Here is a 19,007-nt window from a genome sequence, read left to right on the forward strand (position 1 = left end):
ATCTGTAGGAACATCTCAAGATGGGCAATCAGAATGATTCATTTGCTGTTAGCTCTTATCTTTCTTTGTGTTGATATTGTGATATTGTCAGTGATGCCTCCCAGGAAGGAAAAGATGGAAAAGCCCTTCTCCATCTGACTGCCATCCACATATCTATGACCTACGCAGCCCATGACCTGATCCTTGCCTACATCTCTATCCCCATCGCTTCCAGCAGTAACCCTCACCAATGCCACTGCACTCACACTCGTTTTCACTCTTATTCAAATACACCCCACTGGGCCTGCCTCGAGACATCGGTCCTGTTTTTGCCTCTGTCCGGAAAGCACTTATCGAACATATTTTCAAGGTTCTTCTCCATTTCTTCTCGGATCAAAAGACATCCCCCTGAAAAGGCCTTCCCTAGCCACACTTTTTAAAATAAATCCCAAACCCATATCATTTTCTAGACCTCTGCCTTGTTATATGCTCCCACATTGCTTCTACTTTGAATACTTATTTATGTGTTCCATCTCTTCCACTAGACAGAGGAATATTTTGCCTTTCTTAGTGCTGTATCCCCTAATATCCGGGAGAGTGCCTGGCACAGAAGAGGTGCCCAATAATTATTTGGTGAATGGGTGAAATCATAAATCAGTTTAATTCATTAATCCTCCAGTAAGGCCCTTCTGGGAGCAGGCACGGGTAGGTACCCCTCACCTCTGCTTCTACACCTTCCAGATGTCTATCTCATATGATTATATAACGTATTAGAATAAGAAGTTCTCGTATCTGGCTCTCCCAGATGTCGGTAAGTTCCCGAAGTTCCTGAGGCGTGGCTGATTTACCTTTGTCTCTGGTGTCTCACACAACATCGTTGCTCACTGGACTGAAGGCGAAAGGTTTTACACACTAAATACCAGTAACCAAGCAGTGGGACAAAACGTGGACTCCTGGGATTTAGCAATGACTCTTCTAGAAGAAGGAGAGATGGTGTTGCCATAAATTACATTTAAATCAATCAACAAAATATATTAAGTAACCATTCAGAGTGACGCACCTGGTCAGGAGACATTTTTTAAAACTTTATTTTATATTGGAGCATAGCCGATCAACAATGTTGTGATGGTTTCGGGTGCACAGCACAGGGACTCAGCCATACATATACATGTATCCGTTCTCCCCCCAAACTCCCCTCCCACCCAGGCTGCCACATAATATTGAGCAGAGTTCCCTGTGTACATTATCCATTTTAAATATAGCAGTGTATACATGTCGATCCCAAACTCCCTAGCTAATCCTCTCCCCCATCGTTCCCCGCTGGTAACAATAAGCTCATTCTCTAAGTCTGTGAGTCTGTTTCTGTTTTGAAAATAAGTTCATTTGTATCATTTCTTTTTAGATGCCCCATATAAGGGATAACATACAATGTTTCTCTTTCTCTGTCTGACTTACTTCACTCAGTATAAGAATCTCTAGGGCAGGCAGCATTTTGAACTGAGGGGCAGCCAACCTCTAATCCAGCCACGGCCTTTATGTGAGTCTGAACAAGGCCCTTCCCGCTCTGGGCCATTCCCATCTGTACAGTGAGAAGATCAGACCACAGGATGGCTAAAGGTGCCCATGGTATTCCAGGATTCGACATACCCAGGATAGTGAATACTGCAACTGGAGTAAGAAAAGTATGTAGAATGCATACCCTGCTCTCAAAAAAGGCAACCACGCAGGATTTAGAGTCAAACCCAATTGGGTTTGAACCCAGACGCCGGAACTTACAAACTCCGTGAATTTAGGAAAAATGCATGAATCGGTCTAACCACCCATAAGATGGAAATAGTAATTCCCAGCTCAATAAACAGTACCTTGCTTTGCCCCTCTTCATATATCCCATGACTAGCCTTTTAAGTCGAGCTGACGTAAGAACCAGATGATTCTTTTATAAACACCAGCCGGCAGTTTGGATAGCTCAGGCGCTGTCGCAGCCTCGGCCGACACCGACGCGGGAGGAGATGGCCTCCCTCGCAAGGCCAAGGTTTTCCAGGATTCCCCTCTGAGGCCTATGGGCAGACTCCATTTGTATTACCCAGGAAGGTTCTGGAGCCATTTCTTTTGCTGGAATTCCATGGTAAACATTCTTACATGTGACTTACTGCCTGTCACAACACTCTGCAGCTCCCTTTCCAGAAGGGATTCCTACCGAATGAGGTCAGTCACTCACTTTCCGTAACTCCCATTTTTTTTTCACCCCTTTTGGTCTTGGCATTAAGATGCTGAGCAACTGTCTCTGACTACATCAAGGGGCTGCTTCCAACAGCTGTGGGAGCAAAATGTTCCTGCAGCCTAAGACAGGGCCAAGAAGATCCAGGGAGGTAGAGCACGGGCTCCAAGTCCATTTGGGGAAATTCCAAGTTAGCAGGTCTAGTAGTCCTGAAGTACAGTTAATGAGAAGTTCTTAGATATGCTTCTAGAGGATTTGGAAATGGATAAAATGTGAAAGTACTTGTCCTCTCATAGACACCTTCATCCATCAATGGCCCCCTGACGCCACGAATGATGTTTCTTCTCACTATGCTTCCAAAATGTTGGGGACCCTTAAAAAAAACAGAGCTAAGCACACTGCAGAGTGCATGTAACTCTTTACTTGACAGACTGGCAGCAGCTCCCTCCCCGCAGGCATGGGGGCCTTCAGGTGAGCATCCCCACTACTCTCTTCAAGGGGACCACGAACGTCTCAGGCGACCTCAGGCATAGACTCGCCCTCATGTTCTCATATTGCTGAATTAAGAATAAATTTGATAAATCACTTTATCTTTCGCCTCATAGAGCTAATGCCTGATGCACGATGAATGCAGAGGTAAGGGCTGAAGAGATTAAAATAAAGACTCTCGGCCCACCTGACTTAGGAAACGGCTCCTATTTCTCTCTAGTAGATCCTAATTCGCCTGCGGCGTCTTATTAAAATAACACTTCAGAAACAGCAATAGAAGAACTCAGTTTGATTCAGACCATGAATCTTCCATCAGTCACTCACCAGGCCTTCGCGGAAGCCCTGGAGAAGCAAGGCTCGGAAGCCATGTTACCTGAATTTCAGTCCCAGCCTCCTGAGCAAGTTTTCTAATCTCTCTGACCCTCAGTTTTCTAAATCATAAAATGGCAATAATAGGAGAACCTATCTCCTAGGCTTGTTGGGAGGATTAAGGGTCAACACGTGTAAAGTGGTGCTCAACACTGAGTAGGATCTCAATAGGTGTTACCGTTATTTCTGGGAGTAGCAGTAGTAGCATAGAGATAGTGGTTGGACAGCAGTACTGATAGTACTAGTAGTAAGAACTATGCGGTAATTGAGGAACATAATAGCACTAGGAGTATAGTAGTCATAATAGCATGACAGTAATATTAGTAGTAGTCACGCTGTAGTAATGGTGCAGTAGGATATTAATAGCAATAGTTAACAGTATAGTGGTGATAGCAGTAGAATGGTAGCTATAGTTATATAGTATTAATGGTAGTAGTGGTATCATACTAGTAAAACACTAGAAACAGTGTTATAGTAGTACTAGTAGAAGTAATAGTATTGAAGCATAGCAGTAATAGTAGTAGTATTTGCTAGGCACCAGACATGGGCCCTTGCACTCAAGGAGCTCCTACTCCCCCAGATTCCTTGACTGTCCAAGATGAAAGTGGGCTTTGGGGGTCATCTAGTGCCCAGCCCACATTATAGAGGTGAGAACACTAAGGTCAAGAAAAGTGAAGTGACCCACGTGAGATCACTTGGAGTTAATGTCAGAGTTTGGGCTCAAATTCTAGTCCCCTCACTCTCCCCCCAGTACTCTTTCCACTGGACTGTAGGGCCACTTGTAGGTCATTTACAATCTCCTCTTACCAGCTACCCACTCACACCCACCCAAATCCACTTTCCTCCAGCCCATGAGAAAGCTGAAGTCCCCCAAACAAGTCATGCTCTCTGCTGCCTCTGTGTTTTTACACATGCTGTTCCCTCTACCTTAGAGACACCACCTCTCTGCTCATCTCAGTAACTCCTATTCATCTTTGGTATTTATCTTCTCTTTAAAATGTTTCCTAAGAGCTCCTTGCATCCTGGTTCCCAGGCTGCATTAGAGCAGCCTTTTTTTTTTTTCTGCTATAATTCCTTACAACAAGGTTTATCCTAGCATTTATTATACAGAGTTCGAATCCATTTTTTAGATACCGGCATTATTATAAGTAGTTTACAAATAGTAATTCTTTTAATTTTCATAAGAACTCCTATGAAGTTCTTTAAATGTATTTGTCTTACCTGTTTTCCAGTCCACTTGCTTGTTCCATAAATAATTAGGGAGCCCCCACTATGGCCACGCATTAGGCCCATATCTGTGAACAAGATATCATTGCTTCTGTTCTCAAGGAGCTAACAGTCTAATGGGAGAGGCAGGCAAGGAAGCAGCTAATTACAATGCAAGATACTAAGCATATGGACATATGGAAGGCGAGTAGACCCACGTTGGGTGGGGTGTAGGAGGCTTCCTGGGACATGTGACATCTAGGTTTGGGCTTGAAGAGCGGGCTACTTGGATGGAGGAAAGTTGTAAAAATGTTCTAGGGCGGAAAGAGGTGCATGATGGAAAGACAGAAGGAGAACACAGGTAGGAAAAGCTGGGGAGTGGAACGGGGAGTAGTACCAGGACAGAAGGGCCGCCAAAGCTGAACTGGAGAGGTGGGGCGGTCAGCAGGGCAGGGCTAGCGTCAGACCCAGGGGCTCCTGAGGGAGGGGTGCCAGCTCATTTACCACCATGTTCGTCATACCCAGCACAACATCTAACACAGAGTAAGTACTTAATAAGTATTTGGCAAATGATCGCCTGAATGAACAAGTTATGGATAAAGAGCAGAATGCTCTTAGGAATTTAGAGCGACTCCTTCTGTTTCTTTTTTTAAGGATTTCTACTATCTGAGCGGGACAATTTCATCCCCAAATCCAGTTTCATGGAGCCAGACTGAGGACATGTGTTTGGTGTTTTATAGACGGAAGAAAAAAAGGGCAGATTCCAGAGAAGCATCAAGCTGAGCCCAAGTGATAAGAGAAATGACTAGAGAAGAAACAATAGGAGAAGAAACTTTTTGAAAATGCAAGTACATAAATCATCCTACAGCTATGCTGTCCTGATTAGAAACCCAAAATAGAAAAGAATTATTTTCTTTTGTGCTAATATTTCATCATAACTGGTAGTTCAACACCCCTGGGAGCCTGGAGTTTGTAGTTCTCTGAGCTGGGAGCTGGAAAGACTGACCTCAGAGCACTACCTGTAGCCAGATCTCGGGAAAAAACATAGCATTGAGTGTGGGCTTCCGGAATCCTAAGGAAACCTCTTGTTCCAGCACAGGGTTTCAAGAAGGAGACAAGGCTCCCTTAGGGGGTTGGCTAACAGAAGAAAGAAACTATTAAAGCATCAAGTCATACCAGGCATGGTGCCAGACCTCAAGTAGCCCTGGGGGTCACTGGCTAAGGACCAGGAGGTCAGGGGTCTGCCAATCAGTCATTTACGCAGCATCCTCTGTGCCTGTGACAGTGCTTAGTCAGCTGAGACCGCAGTCCCTGTTCAACACTCAGTGGCATGGTGGGTAGAAAGACAAGAGGCCCTACGGCATGAAGATGTACCTCAAATGCTGGTCCTACCATTACGCATGGCTTATCCAAGGTAAATCTTCCAATCTTGTCTGGAAATTTTTTTTTTTTAAAAAAAGAAAGGATGGAAGGAAGGAAGGAAGAAAGGGAGGGAGGGAGGGAGGGAAGCAGGAAGGAAAGTGAGGGAGGGAGGGAGGAGGGAGAAAGAGAGAGAAGAAAGAAAGAAAGAAAGAAAGAAAGAAAGAAAGAAAGAAAGAAAGAAAGAAAGAAAGAAAGAAAGAAAGAAAGAAAGAAAGAAAGAAAGGGAAAGAAAGAGAGAGAGAAAGGAAGGAAGGAAGGAAGGAGGAAAGGGAGAAAGAGAAAAAACAGAAAAATGTTGTTGTAAGAACTAAATGAAATCACCTATTTAAGGCACAATTCCTTGCACGCAACATGACTTTATTAAATATTAGTGCCCTTCCTTATACTTGCTCACTGTCAACATAAGGGCTTTTTACAGTTCCCTTGTTACTCAGTTCGGAGGTTCCAAAATTTGTACAAAATGCACATAAATTAGCTCTACTCCTGTCCCCAAATGAATAAGGATTTAATAAACAGAGTATTCAGGGACTTGCCCATGTTTGGAGGGCAAAGGAGGAACATATGCTCCTGGTGGACACACACGTTCACCTGGAAGGGTCTTAACGACTGCACCCCGCACTGCTGGAAAATACATTAATATTTTTCAGTTTAAACTTCGAAAAATCAGAATCAGGTCTAGAAGATAGGATTGGGGTCAGTCATGCCTAAATGAAAATCTCAGTTCTACCTGTTACCATTGTGTGGTTCTGAAAGTGTTATTTAATCTCTGACACCCCATTTCCTTTGCCATAAATGAAGATAATATCTATACCTCATAAGGTTTAAATATTAGAACATCTCACATCTATGAAATTGTCTAATACAGGAGGTGCTCATCAACTTCCTTCCTTCATTCACTCATTCATGTGACAAACATGCATCCAGCACCCCCAACGTGCCCGGAGGTACCCTAGGGACCTGTGGTGCAGTGGTGAGCTAAATAATGCCTCTGCCCTCATGAAGACTTCACTCCAGGAGAGAAGACGGGCAATAAAAAGGTAAGCGAAGATTTCTCCCAGCCATAAAGTGTGCTATGAAGGGAAGGAAGGAGAGCAATAGGATGAACAGTGGTAAGAGTGATGGTGCTGGAAATAAGCACAAGATTTTTTCCCCTTTGCTCACACAGTTCTTCTCCTTTTGAATTCCAAACTCTCCCACCCTCTAATCCTGGCCTCCAGGAAGCATGAATAAGAGGTTATAGTCTGTTGAACTGAGTCATCTGACATCTTTTAAATAAAGTAGTAGACACCAATAGAAGAGTGCATGGTCAACAGGATGGACAGTTTGGGTGTCTCTTTGGAGACCCTTGGAGACTCACAGCTATGCGGTCTCCAGGCTTGTCATAGCTGACATGACAGAGGCAACTCTGGGGGAATGAGACCTCCCCCCAAAGGAGGCCGTCCTCAATAATGCCATCTTTGTTGCCGCATCTTTGTTACATCGGCGACCTTGTTCTGAGCTGGGTCCAAGTCTGGAAAGAAGGGAACAGCCAGCTGTGAAAAGATCAATTTGTTTCCAATCCACTTTTTCTTACTGTCAGAGAGGCTGGCTCCCCACATTGACTGGGTCTGTCAGGGACAGATGCCAAGTAGGGCACAGACTGAAGAAACACCCCCTGTTCCCACTGAAGCAGGAGCATTCAGCCTTCTGAGCAGAGTCTGTGGCATTAGCCACCACCCAGCTGTACTGGTTTGGGGAGACACAGGTCGGAGTAGTCAAGAGAGATGCCTCATTTCTAATTCAAAACTGTAACTATTTAAATCCTCCCCTTCCTCACATTTGAAAATACCCAGTGTTAGCTGGATGCGGGAGAGACAGTGCTCCCATATACCATGATTAGGAGTAACCTCTAAATTGACGTAACCTCTTTAGAGACCCATTTGGCAGTATTTATGGAAACTGAAAGTTTGTTATTAGCAGTCCATTTCCAGGAATTCATCCTTCAGATAAATTCTCAGAAGTGCACCAAGATGAACGCAGGACGATGTTTATTGCAGCACTGTTTGAACTAGTAAACATTTGGAACCAACTGAATATTATGCTGTTGTTAAAAAGAACGGGATACACGTAGATTTATGTGGAGAGAGGTCCAAAAGAAAAAGGAGTAAAGCAAAATGTAATTTTCTATGTACAGTAAAATCCATTTGTTATATATAAATTTAACCCCTCTATCAATGTATACATCCTGCCGTACTTCTGCTTATACTTCTGTCTAGTCCCACCCCACTCCCAAGATGCGATCTCACATGGCAAAAGGACTCCTGCCATAGGTAGATGGAAGAATAAGAGGTCTTGCAGACCTCTAGTAACTTTACTCTGTAGGTCTGTTTTCCTGGGCCAGGGTGAAGTGGACTCAATACCCAGACAGGTGATAATGTGCTTCGGTGGTTTATGATTTTTTCTGAGCTCCGTTTGAATGGGCAACTAAAACCATACTGTCAGTATTTTCAGGTTTTCAGTCTCTTCATAATGGATGACCCACTTCCTTCTTTCAACAAACAGCGCAGAGAACAAATGTAAAGGAACCTAAAAACTCCCTAAACGAAAACAACAGTTCATATTGGCACAACCAGAATTTGCTCCCTTTTAGCTCTAAAACATCCGAAAGTTTTTCTAGCTGCAAATGTTACCGAGTTTATGGTGAGCACCAAATATTGAAGAAAAAATAAGTAATTCTGCCCATCCTGCCACTGGCGAGCTGTGGGATTTTGATCAAGCTTCAGCTGGGCTTCAGCTGCTCCCTGGGCTTCAGCTGTCCCTGTGGTACCTACGACAGGGACTATGCATACTCAGATCAACTCAAGGACAGCAAATACAGAGCACTGGTATCACTTCTCTCCTTGCCTCCTCCAACAGGCATGATTAATCATCACTCACACCATTCCTTCCTACAGATCCTCTGAATCCTTCTTGATACACAAGGGCTACATAAGCAGTTACTCACAATTAATCCGAGTTGATATAAAAGGTAAGCCTTAATCACCTTCTCCAGACTACATGATCTCTGAAGTTTATTCCAGATTTGACATTCTGTTTCCATAATTCAAGGATTCATTTGAATCCTAGCTCATTCATGAAGTCAAGCTAGATTGCTAAAACACAAGTCAGTTTTTCCCACTTCTGAGTTACAGAATCTGGTTCATATAATTCAATATGGACTTGACTTCTGGCTGCTCTGCATTCCTGTCTTATTGTTGATACCTGTACAACTATGCTGCCTCTCTGGGGAGACTGAATATAATTATTATAATTAGAGAAAAGATACCTCATATAGCAATTTTCAAACTGCTATGCACCGTACAGCTAGAGGTACCCAAGGATTTTCCCAGGGCTCCAGTTGGCAGATAGCTTTAGGGAAATTTTCAGATTCTCAGCTTCCATTTTCACTATTTCTCAAGAATCTGAGGATAAAGAGGCTCCTTTTATAAATGCCTTTCTCCCACTTTACAAAGGGAAGCCAGCAGTCTCACTCATCCTGAGCTGCCTTAGGGTATAAAAATCTCCAGGGCACCAAATAAAGATACAATTCACAATTCTGTTTTAACTGTTGAGAAAGTGAGTGACTAATGATCCAGTAATAAATCATTTTGCAACTCAGATGACTTCCAGTGTTTTGGTTACAACAAAACTGGAGGGGAATCTAATTAAAGCACCAGTTGAGAAATCATTGAAAAATGCTTTTTTGATGATTATCCCTAGGTAATTTTGGCATACAACCTGGTAGGTGGTCATAACTCTGCTCTAACAAAAATCCTCCTTTCTCATTTCTTTCTTTCTGTGAATAGGTTTCTCAGTGACTACAACCAGACAATGAAAACAAGGAGTAGAATTTATATAATACCATCTCATGTTAGCAATAATAAATATTTCTTCACAGATATATGATCTAATTGAAACAAATTCATCTCATTCAGAGAAACATTTCCAGGAAAGCTTTGTGTTTCATGTCATAAATATTGATCAAAATTTCAAAAAATATATAGCGAATTGATCAGTTGAGTACTTCCAACAATTGCTACGACAATTCGATCCAGAGGAAATCACTTTGTGCTAGAACCTTATACTTACAGAACATTAAAGAAATTTTAATATTAATTTATATACATGTTTTGCTTCAGAGGAATATAATAACATGATCACTGAAAAGACTTTCAAGTACAAAACACATACTAGATTAGGATAGACTTCTGTGGAGAAAATGTAATGGAAATACACATTTAAGGAGAAAAAGGAATTACGTAAATTTTCAATTGTTAAGGAAGATCTTATTCATATATTTTTAATGGGTAGGTGATGGTATCAAATCACCACGCAATGTAGATTTCATTAAACCTATTGAAAACAGTGATATGACAGTCTTATTTTTAAATGACTATATTTTTAATATACTTGAAGTTATATCGTTTGCAGCTATTTAAATGTACAATAAAAACATCTGTCGACTTTAAAAGGTACATAGTTTTCCAAGATTATTTTAGAGGGTACAAAAGCAAACTCTTAAAGACTACTGTATTTTACCACAGTGAATTCTCTTCAATAATTATAACAGGGCAAGTCAAATCATCAAAATGATTTGCTAATGAACTAGTCTGTGGTCTGTGTAAAGAAGGTGAGGATGACACATTTTCTAAGTATAAATGTTACCTGTCAAGCTGGGCTGAGATTGGACTAGATCTGAGCCTATTTTTCCATCCCAGTCCACTATTTCCACCCATGGACCCATGCTACCCTTTGTAACTGGGTACCCTAACTTGCATTAGGAAAACGAAAGATTTTTAAGTCCTGGGTCTTTGTTGAGAGGTTAAAAAAAATCTATTTAGTTACAGTAAATAATGTTGGTATCTCGGAATCAACACCGTATCTGGGGAACACAGGGAAAGCAGTAAATATTTGTATCATATCTTAGGATGTCCTTTCCTTCCGAGGTCAATTTCAGATGCTCTTCTTTCTGGGCAGATTGCTGAGTTGGGGTGAAGGCAAGGTAAGATAGTGGGAGGAAGGGAAAAAAGCATCCTGTCTACCTATCGTTGCTTCCGTTTTTAAGTGGGGTTTATTTATCCATTGACTCATGTTCCGTTTTTAAGTGGGGTTTATCTATCCATTGACTCATGTTCCGTAAGCCTAACCCCGACACCCACTCTGTACCAAGTTCTAGGTTAGGATCTGGGGCTTCAAGGCCAAGAAGACATAGGTTCTTCCCTTGAAGACTTTACAGTTTACTAAGGGGAAGACAAACTCATGAACAAATTATTAAGAAACTCTGTAGTAAGCATTGTATTGGAAGAACTGTCAAAATGCTAGGGATCAGAGAAGATGGGGTGATCAATTCAACAAGAGGAGGTGATATCTGAGCAGGGTCTTAATTAAAAAGTAAGAAGTAAGGGTAGTCCCAGCAGAAGGCACAGCACACACTTTGACATGGAAGCATAGATGGTCATGTCATTTGACGAGTGTAAAGTACATCGTGGCTAAAGTAGAGGGTAGAATCAGCACGCAGGGGGCAGGAGAAGGAGATGAAGCGCAAGAAACCAGCTGAGGATAGGTCAAGACGGGCGTTGAAAGCCCTGCTGAGGTATTTGGAGTTTGAACTTGAACTTTTGAACAAGGGGAAGGAGCACGACTAGCTCAGAATTTGTGGGTGATAGATAATTCTGGGTGGCCCTGGGTTAGAACATGTGAAAAACGCCTAGCCCAGCACTGCGTACAAACAGATTCTCCAAAAAAACCCTTAGTAGTTGATCCCTCAACTCCTTTTCCTTTCTCAAAGAAAGCAGAGCTCTGAATCCATGAAATACGGCGCATCCCGTATAAAACAAAATAAAAATCTATGTTTTATACTGAGAAGCAGCAGAAATGAGCCAAGAATAAGGTCAGAACAATTCCTTTGTTTCATCGATATTTATCAGGTACCTACTCCCTTACGTGTGGTTCCTCTACTACAAATCTGCCAAGTAGGAACTATGATCCCCACATTGCAAATGAGGACACTGGGTTACAGACGCGTTAAGTAACTTGCCCGAGGTCACATAGCTATTCACAAGCCCAAGTAATCGGGCTTACACGCACTTAACCGCTGGACCGTCTCTCTGTGATTATGAGGATGACTGTTACGCACTGTGGGAAGGAAAACATAGCAAACCAGTGGGGAGAGTGGGTGCCTCTAGGGATACGTTTGGCCCATCCTTGGCTCCACGTCAAGTGAAGGGGTCCTACGTACATGTGCACACAGGCCTCGTCTGGAGAGGAATGGAGCGTGGGCACTGTGTCCTGCTGAGGCCAAGCTCACCAAGAAGCCCTTTTGCCACCCATTGTCTCTACTCCTCATCTGGAACTACCAGGTCCACCCAGAGGTCATCCTCGCTCTTCCCCTGATCCCATTTCAGTGAATGGCATCACCTCCCACGGGGCCCCCAATCCAGGACGCTGCTTCTCTCTACTTCATTCTCCACATCTGCTCAATCACCAAGCCCTGGCAAGCTTGTCTTTAACATCAATAAAATCTTCCCAGTTCCTTCCATCCCCACAGCTCCCACCCTGGTCCACACAACCATCACTTCTTGCTTACATGATTGCGACAGCGCTTCACTGGTCTCCCTGACTCTGATCTGCCTGCTTCACGCTGCAGCCAGGATGATATCTGTAAAGCCTGACTCTACCCTTGTCCCTGTCTTGTGGACACTCTGCAATGGTCTCTCATCATCCACCTAGAGGAGAAGAGTTCAAAACCCTTCACATGGCTCTCAAGAGCCCTGCATGAGAACCCGCCAACTAGCCTCTCTCCCCAGCCCTCCCCCCAGCACTCCCTCTCTCCCCCACCTTCACTCCTCAAAGACTCCTAGAACGTGTATGCTGTTTCTCAGCTCCACACCTGGTGGGGCAGATCCCTCTGCCTCTCTCTGCCTCCCTCTCGTCTTCCCCTCTCCTCCATAACTCTAAATCGTATTCAAGATCCCGTTCAGGTGTAACTCTCTCTAGCAAGGTTTCCCCCGCTTGCATCTGGATCCTCTACTTGTTCTCGCATGGCCCCTGTCACACTGGATTCCAATTGTTACTTATTTATCTCCTCTTCTGGGGTCTATGCCTCTTAAGGCCAAGCCCCCTCATTCATCTGAATTCTTCCCTGCCTAGAACAATGCTAAACACACAGCAAGTGATCAGCAAATACGCATTAAACAAATGGATAAATATCTTCATCGTCAAGTTCACCTCATAATGGATGCTATATGTTCTCACAATAGATGCTGTATGTTTGCCTTGCTAAACATTTATTAACTCATTAGGGCCACTCCAGCTTCCCTCTCGCAGGGACGGTAAAGATGGCTTCATCACCTCTATGGGACCACGTTCCCTTCACAGGGGAACCCCTCATCCAGCTAATTGAAAACGGGGGCTGAAAAACACTCCCTCTGCACTTTTAAAGGTCTGAACAGGCCTTCTGACCATGGATGAGAACATGATGGATTTTTCACACCCACTTTTCCAAAAACAGAAAGGAATCTACTCCAAGCTCTGGAAAAGAAGAGCTCTTATAACATTTCTTTTTTGGGGGGAAGTTTTCCCATGAAGTGGACCCCAGACTACCGAGTGGAAATCACGTCCTCACTCTTCCCTCCTTTTCCTGAACACACACACACACACACACACACGCACGCACGCACGCACACACACTTAGAAGCAGATGTTTGAGGATTTTCCAAATTCAGGGACGGGTTTTGTTTCATGAGCTGTTTCATCAAGGGAAAGACACATTGAGCTAAAGGTCGAGAAAGAAGACGATCAGGGGCAGAACGTAAGAGAGTCCAGATGCCCAAGCCCTACCCGCGTTTTGACACGGAGCTGTTGGGAGAAGTCTTGCAAATCTGACTCTACAATCTATCATGATGTCACTGAACATTCCTTCTAGCATGATGAGACACAGAACACCTGTCCTACGGGAAATGCCCTGGCAGAAGCCCAAGCTATTGAATGCTCCGGCTCCTTGGTTACACCACTGCTGAGCTCTCCGAGTACCTTTTTCTAAATATAAAATGAGCCCGGGTGGACCTTGTAATGCTTGGGTAGGAAAAAGAATTCCTAGGGTTTCAGTAAAACGTATTTTATTCCCACCATTTCGAGGTCCTGTTATGCCCAGGCTGGTGCCGCATGCAGGGCTAGACGAAGACACGTTTTTAAGCCTTTGAGGAGCTTAACATCTAGGAACTTCCATTTACTTATTTTTAATAGGGATCTGGTAACATCTACCCACAGTCAATTTGAGACGATTCCATGAAACAGCGTGTGTAAAACAATTATCCCAGTGCCTGACACATGTGGGCTCGTAATGAATGTTACCTTATTTTGTCATCTCATGAGAGAGACACATCTGGAAGCAATTACTTAAGATCCAGGCAAAGTGGGTAATCAAGGAATAGAGATGCAAGTAAAACAGAGATATTCTGAGCCGAATGTTGAGGCATAATTCACAGAGCAGGTGGCATTCGGCTTGAGCATTAGAAGATGAAGTGGCACTTTAGATGAGAAGGCTGTTTTCCCGGAAGTCTGTGTAACTGAAGCCATCACTTGAGTGTGGAAAGAAACACTTCCTGGCTCAGCTAGCTACTATTGTGTCATTTATTAACATTATCAAATCTTTTCCATGTGGCTCTGCTTCCCATCCAAAAATAGATTACAAACGAGAAACTGAGATTCCAGTTCCCAGAGCATCCTCATAATCTGTCTCTGCTGTGAATGCTGATGGCTAGACGGTGTTAAGTCTCTGTATGGGGAGGTACTCTACAGTGATTCAATCTCCTTCTCTGAAAAGTGGGAACAGCCATCTGTTCTCCAGGGATGGAGGGAGGAAGGACATCATTTATCGGAGAGCCCGTGGGAAAACAGAGTACTCCACGCGTGGGTAGAGACCAGCGCTCTCTCTGGCTCACATCATTGCCATGGGGGACTAGAATGGGTAGCAGAGGTTGTACGTGGACCTCAGCCAGGAGGGCACATGATCAGGGGGTCCCTAGCCTAGCGACGCACGCACGGGGGTGTCGGCTGGTGCTGAAATCACCGTGGACAAGCTGCATGTTCTCATCCAGGCCAGGCACGGGCAGTTCCGTGATGTACCGTCAAACTCCCTATTCCCAAGTGGACGCTGTCATTTTTGGAAGGTCAGAAAATCAGAATAAATGTACACTCCATAGGTGAGCACACAGTACGCATTGTGATCTGGTCGGCCCCATCTCTCCCTCATAGATCCTGTGCCCATCCCTCCTGAACTACTCGCTGCTCCTCAATGCTCTTCCATGCCTCCTGGCCTTTGCACACACTGTGTCTTCTACCAGAACATTCTTCCCCAGCTGCTTTGCACTGAGGACGTTTCAAAATTCAGTGTAGAGATAAATCAGCTAATCCTCCCTCCAGCCTAGGTGAGATGACCCTCGTCCCGCATGTACCTACCTCAGTCATAGGATTCATGTCACTGGATTGTAATGGTCCTGTTTCCCCTCTTCTTTTTTCACACTTGCCTGTAAGCTCCTCAAGAGCAGAGACTGGAAGTTTGGGTCCCAGCTGCACACACTGTACCTCGTACACTCAAATGGATGTCTGTGGGATAAACAAATCAACGAAGCAATTATAATATGGGCAGATTCACACGGAACAGAGGTAAAAGGGCCCCATGGATCCTTCTTCCCAAAGAGTTCTATTTTCACCCAAATTCGATGACCTAGTCCAGTGTCGGGGAGGAAGAAATTTCCTCTACCCTTCTAGGTTTTTCTGGCTGGTCTAAGAATTAAATTGACATAAGACAGATGAACAGGAGAAAAACAAACAAAAGTTTAACATGTATACAAGGGAGAGACCCAAGAAAACCGAGCAACTCGCCAGAATGGCTGACACCCTCACCTTAAATACCATCTTCAGCTAAATACAAAAGATGACGTTGGGGGTAGTGGTTTGGGACAGCAAAGGGGAGGAAGGTAGTTCACAGAGATGGAAAAACAAATGCCTGGTGAATGAATGTTTGCTGAGCCATGCAGAGACAATGGGACACGGAGTGGACTCTGATTCCTAGGCCTCCACCACAGTCAACCTGGGTTCTTCGCAGATATCTCTGGTGATAGCCCTATTCTGGGAACAGGCCTTCTATGGAAATTCTTCTGGGCAGTTAGGGGGAGGGTCAAAGTTTCCTCCTGAGTCCTTTGGGCCTTAATTTTTTGCAGCTCGAAATAATCCACATGTCAAAGAGACATTTCGGAATGGCATGTTTTGCTCCTCTACACCAGCCCCCAGGGGAGTTTTGCTTACCACCTTTTGTCCCTAGCCCATCACTGTCACCAGGACGGAAGATTATATGTAAAAAGAATGTCATCCATTGAAAAGTGAGATCTCAGGTGCACAGCCAAATCTGTTACCTAAATTTGGGATTACCCCAAATCCCTGACTATCTCTTCCAAATTCAAGAGAAGCTCTTCAGGAAACTCATTTCTTCACTTCTCTAAGACAACTACCCTGTCAGTCCAGTGGTCAGGGCTCTGCACTTCCACTGCAGGGGGCATGGGTTCGATCCCTGGTCAGGGAACTAAAATCCTGCATGCCACGTAGCACGGCCAAAAGAACCCCAGAAAAACCAAAAAACCAAAAAAACATGAAGACCTAAGATAACTAGATAAACTATATTTCCCAGTTTTCTTTGTGGTTAAATTTGGCCGTGTGATTGGATTCTAACCAACGGAATGTCACTACTGTGTCTGGTCCATAATCCGACCTGTGAAACCTCCTTGCTCTTTCTGCTTCTGCGGGCTTACTGCAGGAAAGGACAGCCTCTGTGGAAGCCAAGCAGGTAGACCCATAAGACAGGAAGGTTCTGGTAATGTTGCTTCAAAGAAAGCCAAGCCCCTGTAGGGCTTTATATGAGCAAGATATAAGCTTCCATCTTGTTAAGCCACTGAAAACACTTTTTCTGTGACAGCAAGGTTCTTACCCCAATAAATATAGTCTCTATCTGTACACATGTCACCCTTCAGCACACAACACTATGAATCAAAGAGCCACAAAAGCAAGGATTCTGAGAGGATGGGCCCCAATTATGGCAGGTAACATCCAGAGCTTGAGACAGAAGGTGAGAGCAACACAGCCTGGTGACAAGTGCAGGCCCAGGTGAGAGATGGGAGGCACTAGGAACTAACTTTGCCTGTTTGCTAAACAGCAATGCCAAGAGGGGTCCTAGATCCTTCCACCACTCCACCGTGGCAGAGAGGTCTTGGATTAGCCGTGCTCTCTGCCGAAGATTAGCTCTCTTCTCACTAGTGAGAGGCATCCAGCTAAGTGGTTAAGACCCAGGTCTCGAAGGAAGTGAGGTTGGAATCTGGGCTTTGCCCCTTAGTAGCTCTTGCCCTTTGGGTGAACCAGCTTTGCTCACCCTCTATTATATCAGCTCTCAAGTGGAGATGCAAATCTACACACACATCACTGTCAGAATTACAGGAGACGATACTTTTTAAATACATAACACAATTTTTGTGGAATTTTGTGGAATACTGTGGAATATTTTAAACGCTCAATTTTTAGTACCCATTCTTACTCTTTCATATGAAATACAAAACCTTCAAGATTTCCATCATTTATATATTTCTTTTAAAAAAGTTACTGAGTACTTACCACCTGTCATGACACACACAAGAAAATACACAGACAGAAATATCCAGTCCCTCAAAAGAGGATCCCGATACCTTTCGGCTTTTTTTTTTCTATTGCTCAGCTTTCTTCCTTTTAACAGACAGAATTGCAAATGAACTCCTCTCTCCTCGCCTGTCTTGCAATAAGTTTGGGTCTTGGAAGGTGAAAGGCCAGCCCACAGAGCACCAGGCAACTGTGGGTCTCCGAGCCAGAGCTGCTGTTGATGTAATCGGATCTAGCCACAGAGACTGTGACTAAGTGAAACCCCATCTGCTGTGAGGTTTCCCTCTGGTCCCAGGAGGGACCAGAGCAGGATATGAGGCGGCAGCGGCAGCGAGGTGCGTGGTCTGCGCGGAAATGGTGAGATTCCCCCACGTGTACTGTGTCTCACCACAGGCCCGTGTGGGTCTCCCCAGGATGACATCATCCTGGAGCTCCCAGGCAGGAGATGTAGGTGTGTGTGTGTGAGCGTTCACATGGTGGGGGGTGGGGGGTGGGGGAGGGGCGGGGCATGGAGGGCATAAACCAGGGTTTCTCAGTCTCACCACTGTTGACATATTTGTGTGGGATAATTCTTTGCTATGGGGGAGGCAGGGCTGTCTGTACATTGTAAGATAGTCAACAGCATCCTTGGCCTCTACCCACTAATTTCCAGTAGCACTTCTCCCCAAGCTGTGGTAGCCAAAATGTCTCCAGTCATTTCCAAATGCACCATGGGGGGCTAAATCACCCTCTGTTGAAAAACCACTGGCACAGACCAAAGAATGAAACAAATCAGGCCTCTTCTCATTAAAGGCAGGGGTAAGAATTCAAGGGAAAAATAAAATACAGTAACTCTCCAACTCCTTATCTAGCTTTAGAAGTGAAGTAAAAAGCTGGGCGTTAGCTTTGTTTGATCATTCAGAGGATATCTGTTCAATAAAGAGGCAAATGTATTGATAGAAGTAATAATAATTACCAACGATTTAGCAGTTCTATAAGCTTAGTTCTACTAAGCACTGTATCTCACTGACTCCGAATGACAGACCTGAGTGTAGGTGTTCTTATCTCCATTTTACAAATGAAAACATTGAGGCCCTGGGAGGTGAACAGTCTTGCCCAGGAGCATACAGCTCATGAGTAACTGAGCAACTGAGCAGGGATTTGAACTCAGGTCTGAGTGATTTAAGGTCCAAACTCAGAGCCATTGCATTATCTTAGCCCATTATCGTGGAGTCTGTATGCAACGTTATAAAAATTCCAAAGCCTGTGATTTAAACCAATGAGTATTTAATGAGAACGTCTACCTTCAACATCAGCCTAGACAAAAGGTGGGTGGATTTGAGTGAAAGAATCAGACCTCCAGGCTCTTACTTAAACAAGACTAACTAACCCACATTTATAAATCAACACGAGATAGTACATAATTAACCCTTTAATTGGTGGCACATATTAAAGGTGTATAACCAGAATGCTAAAGAGAAAGAATATGGTTTAATGCCCGTGTCCCTGAATGGGGTGTGGCCCATATACCATCCAGCTCCTCAGTGAGGATTTGGAGCTGAAAGCATGTACTTGGCATTAGACGGTCCTGGGTTCTAACCCCCACTCTGACACCAGCTATGTGACTTTGGGCAGAGCACTTTAC

At 44.1% G+C, this 19,007-nt stretch overlaps 1 long non-coding RNA gene across 1 annotated transcript in view; it reads right to left on the reverse strand.

Moving 5' to 3' along the window:
* Window positions 1-916: 916 nt before the first annotated feature.
* Window positions 917-19,007, reverse strand: part of LOC132427124 (uncharacterized) — a 227,101-nt gene continuing 209,010 nt past the window's right edge. Inside the window, exons 7-8 of the long non-coding RNA XR_009519810.1 lie at window positions 15,161-15,307; window positions 917-954 (exon numbers count right to left, since the gene is read on the reverse strand). This is a non-coding gene — a long non-coding RNA (uncharacterized lncRNA). The remainder of the gene's footprint in view (window positions 955-15,160; window positions 15,308-19,007) is intronic.

Source organism: Delphinus delphis, chromosome 6 (genome assembly GCF_949987515.2).
Source record: "Delphinus delphis chromosome 6, mDelDel1.2, whole genome shotgun sequence".
In the NCBI taxonomy this organism is placed as follows: domain Eukaryota; kingdom Metazoa; phylum Chordata; class Mammalia; order Artiodactyla; family Delphinidae; genus Delphinus; species Delphinus delphis.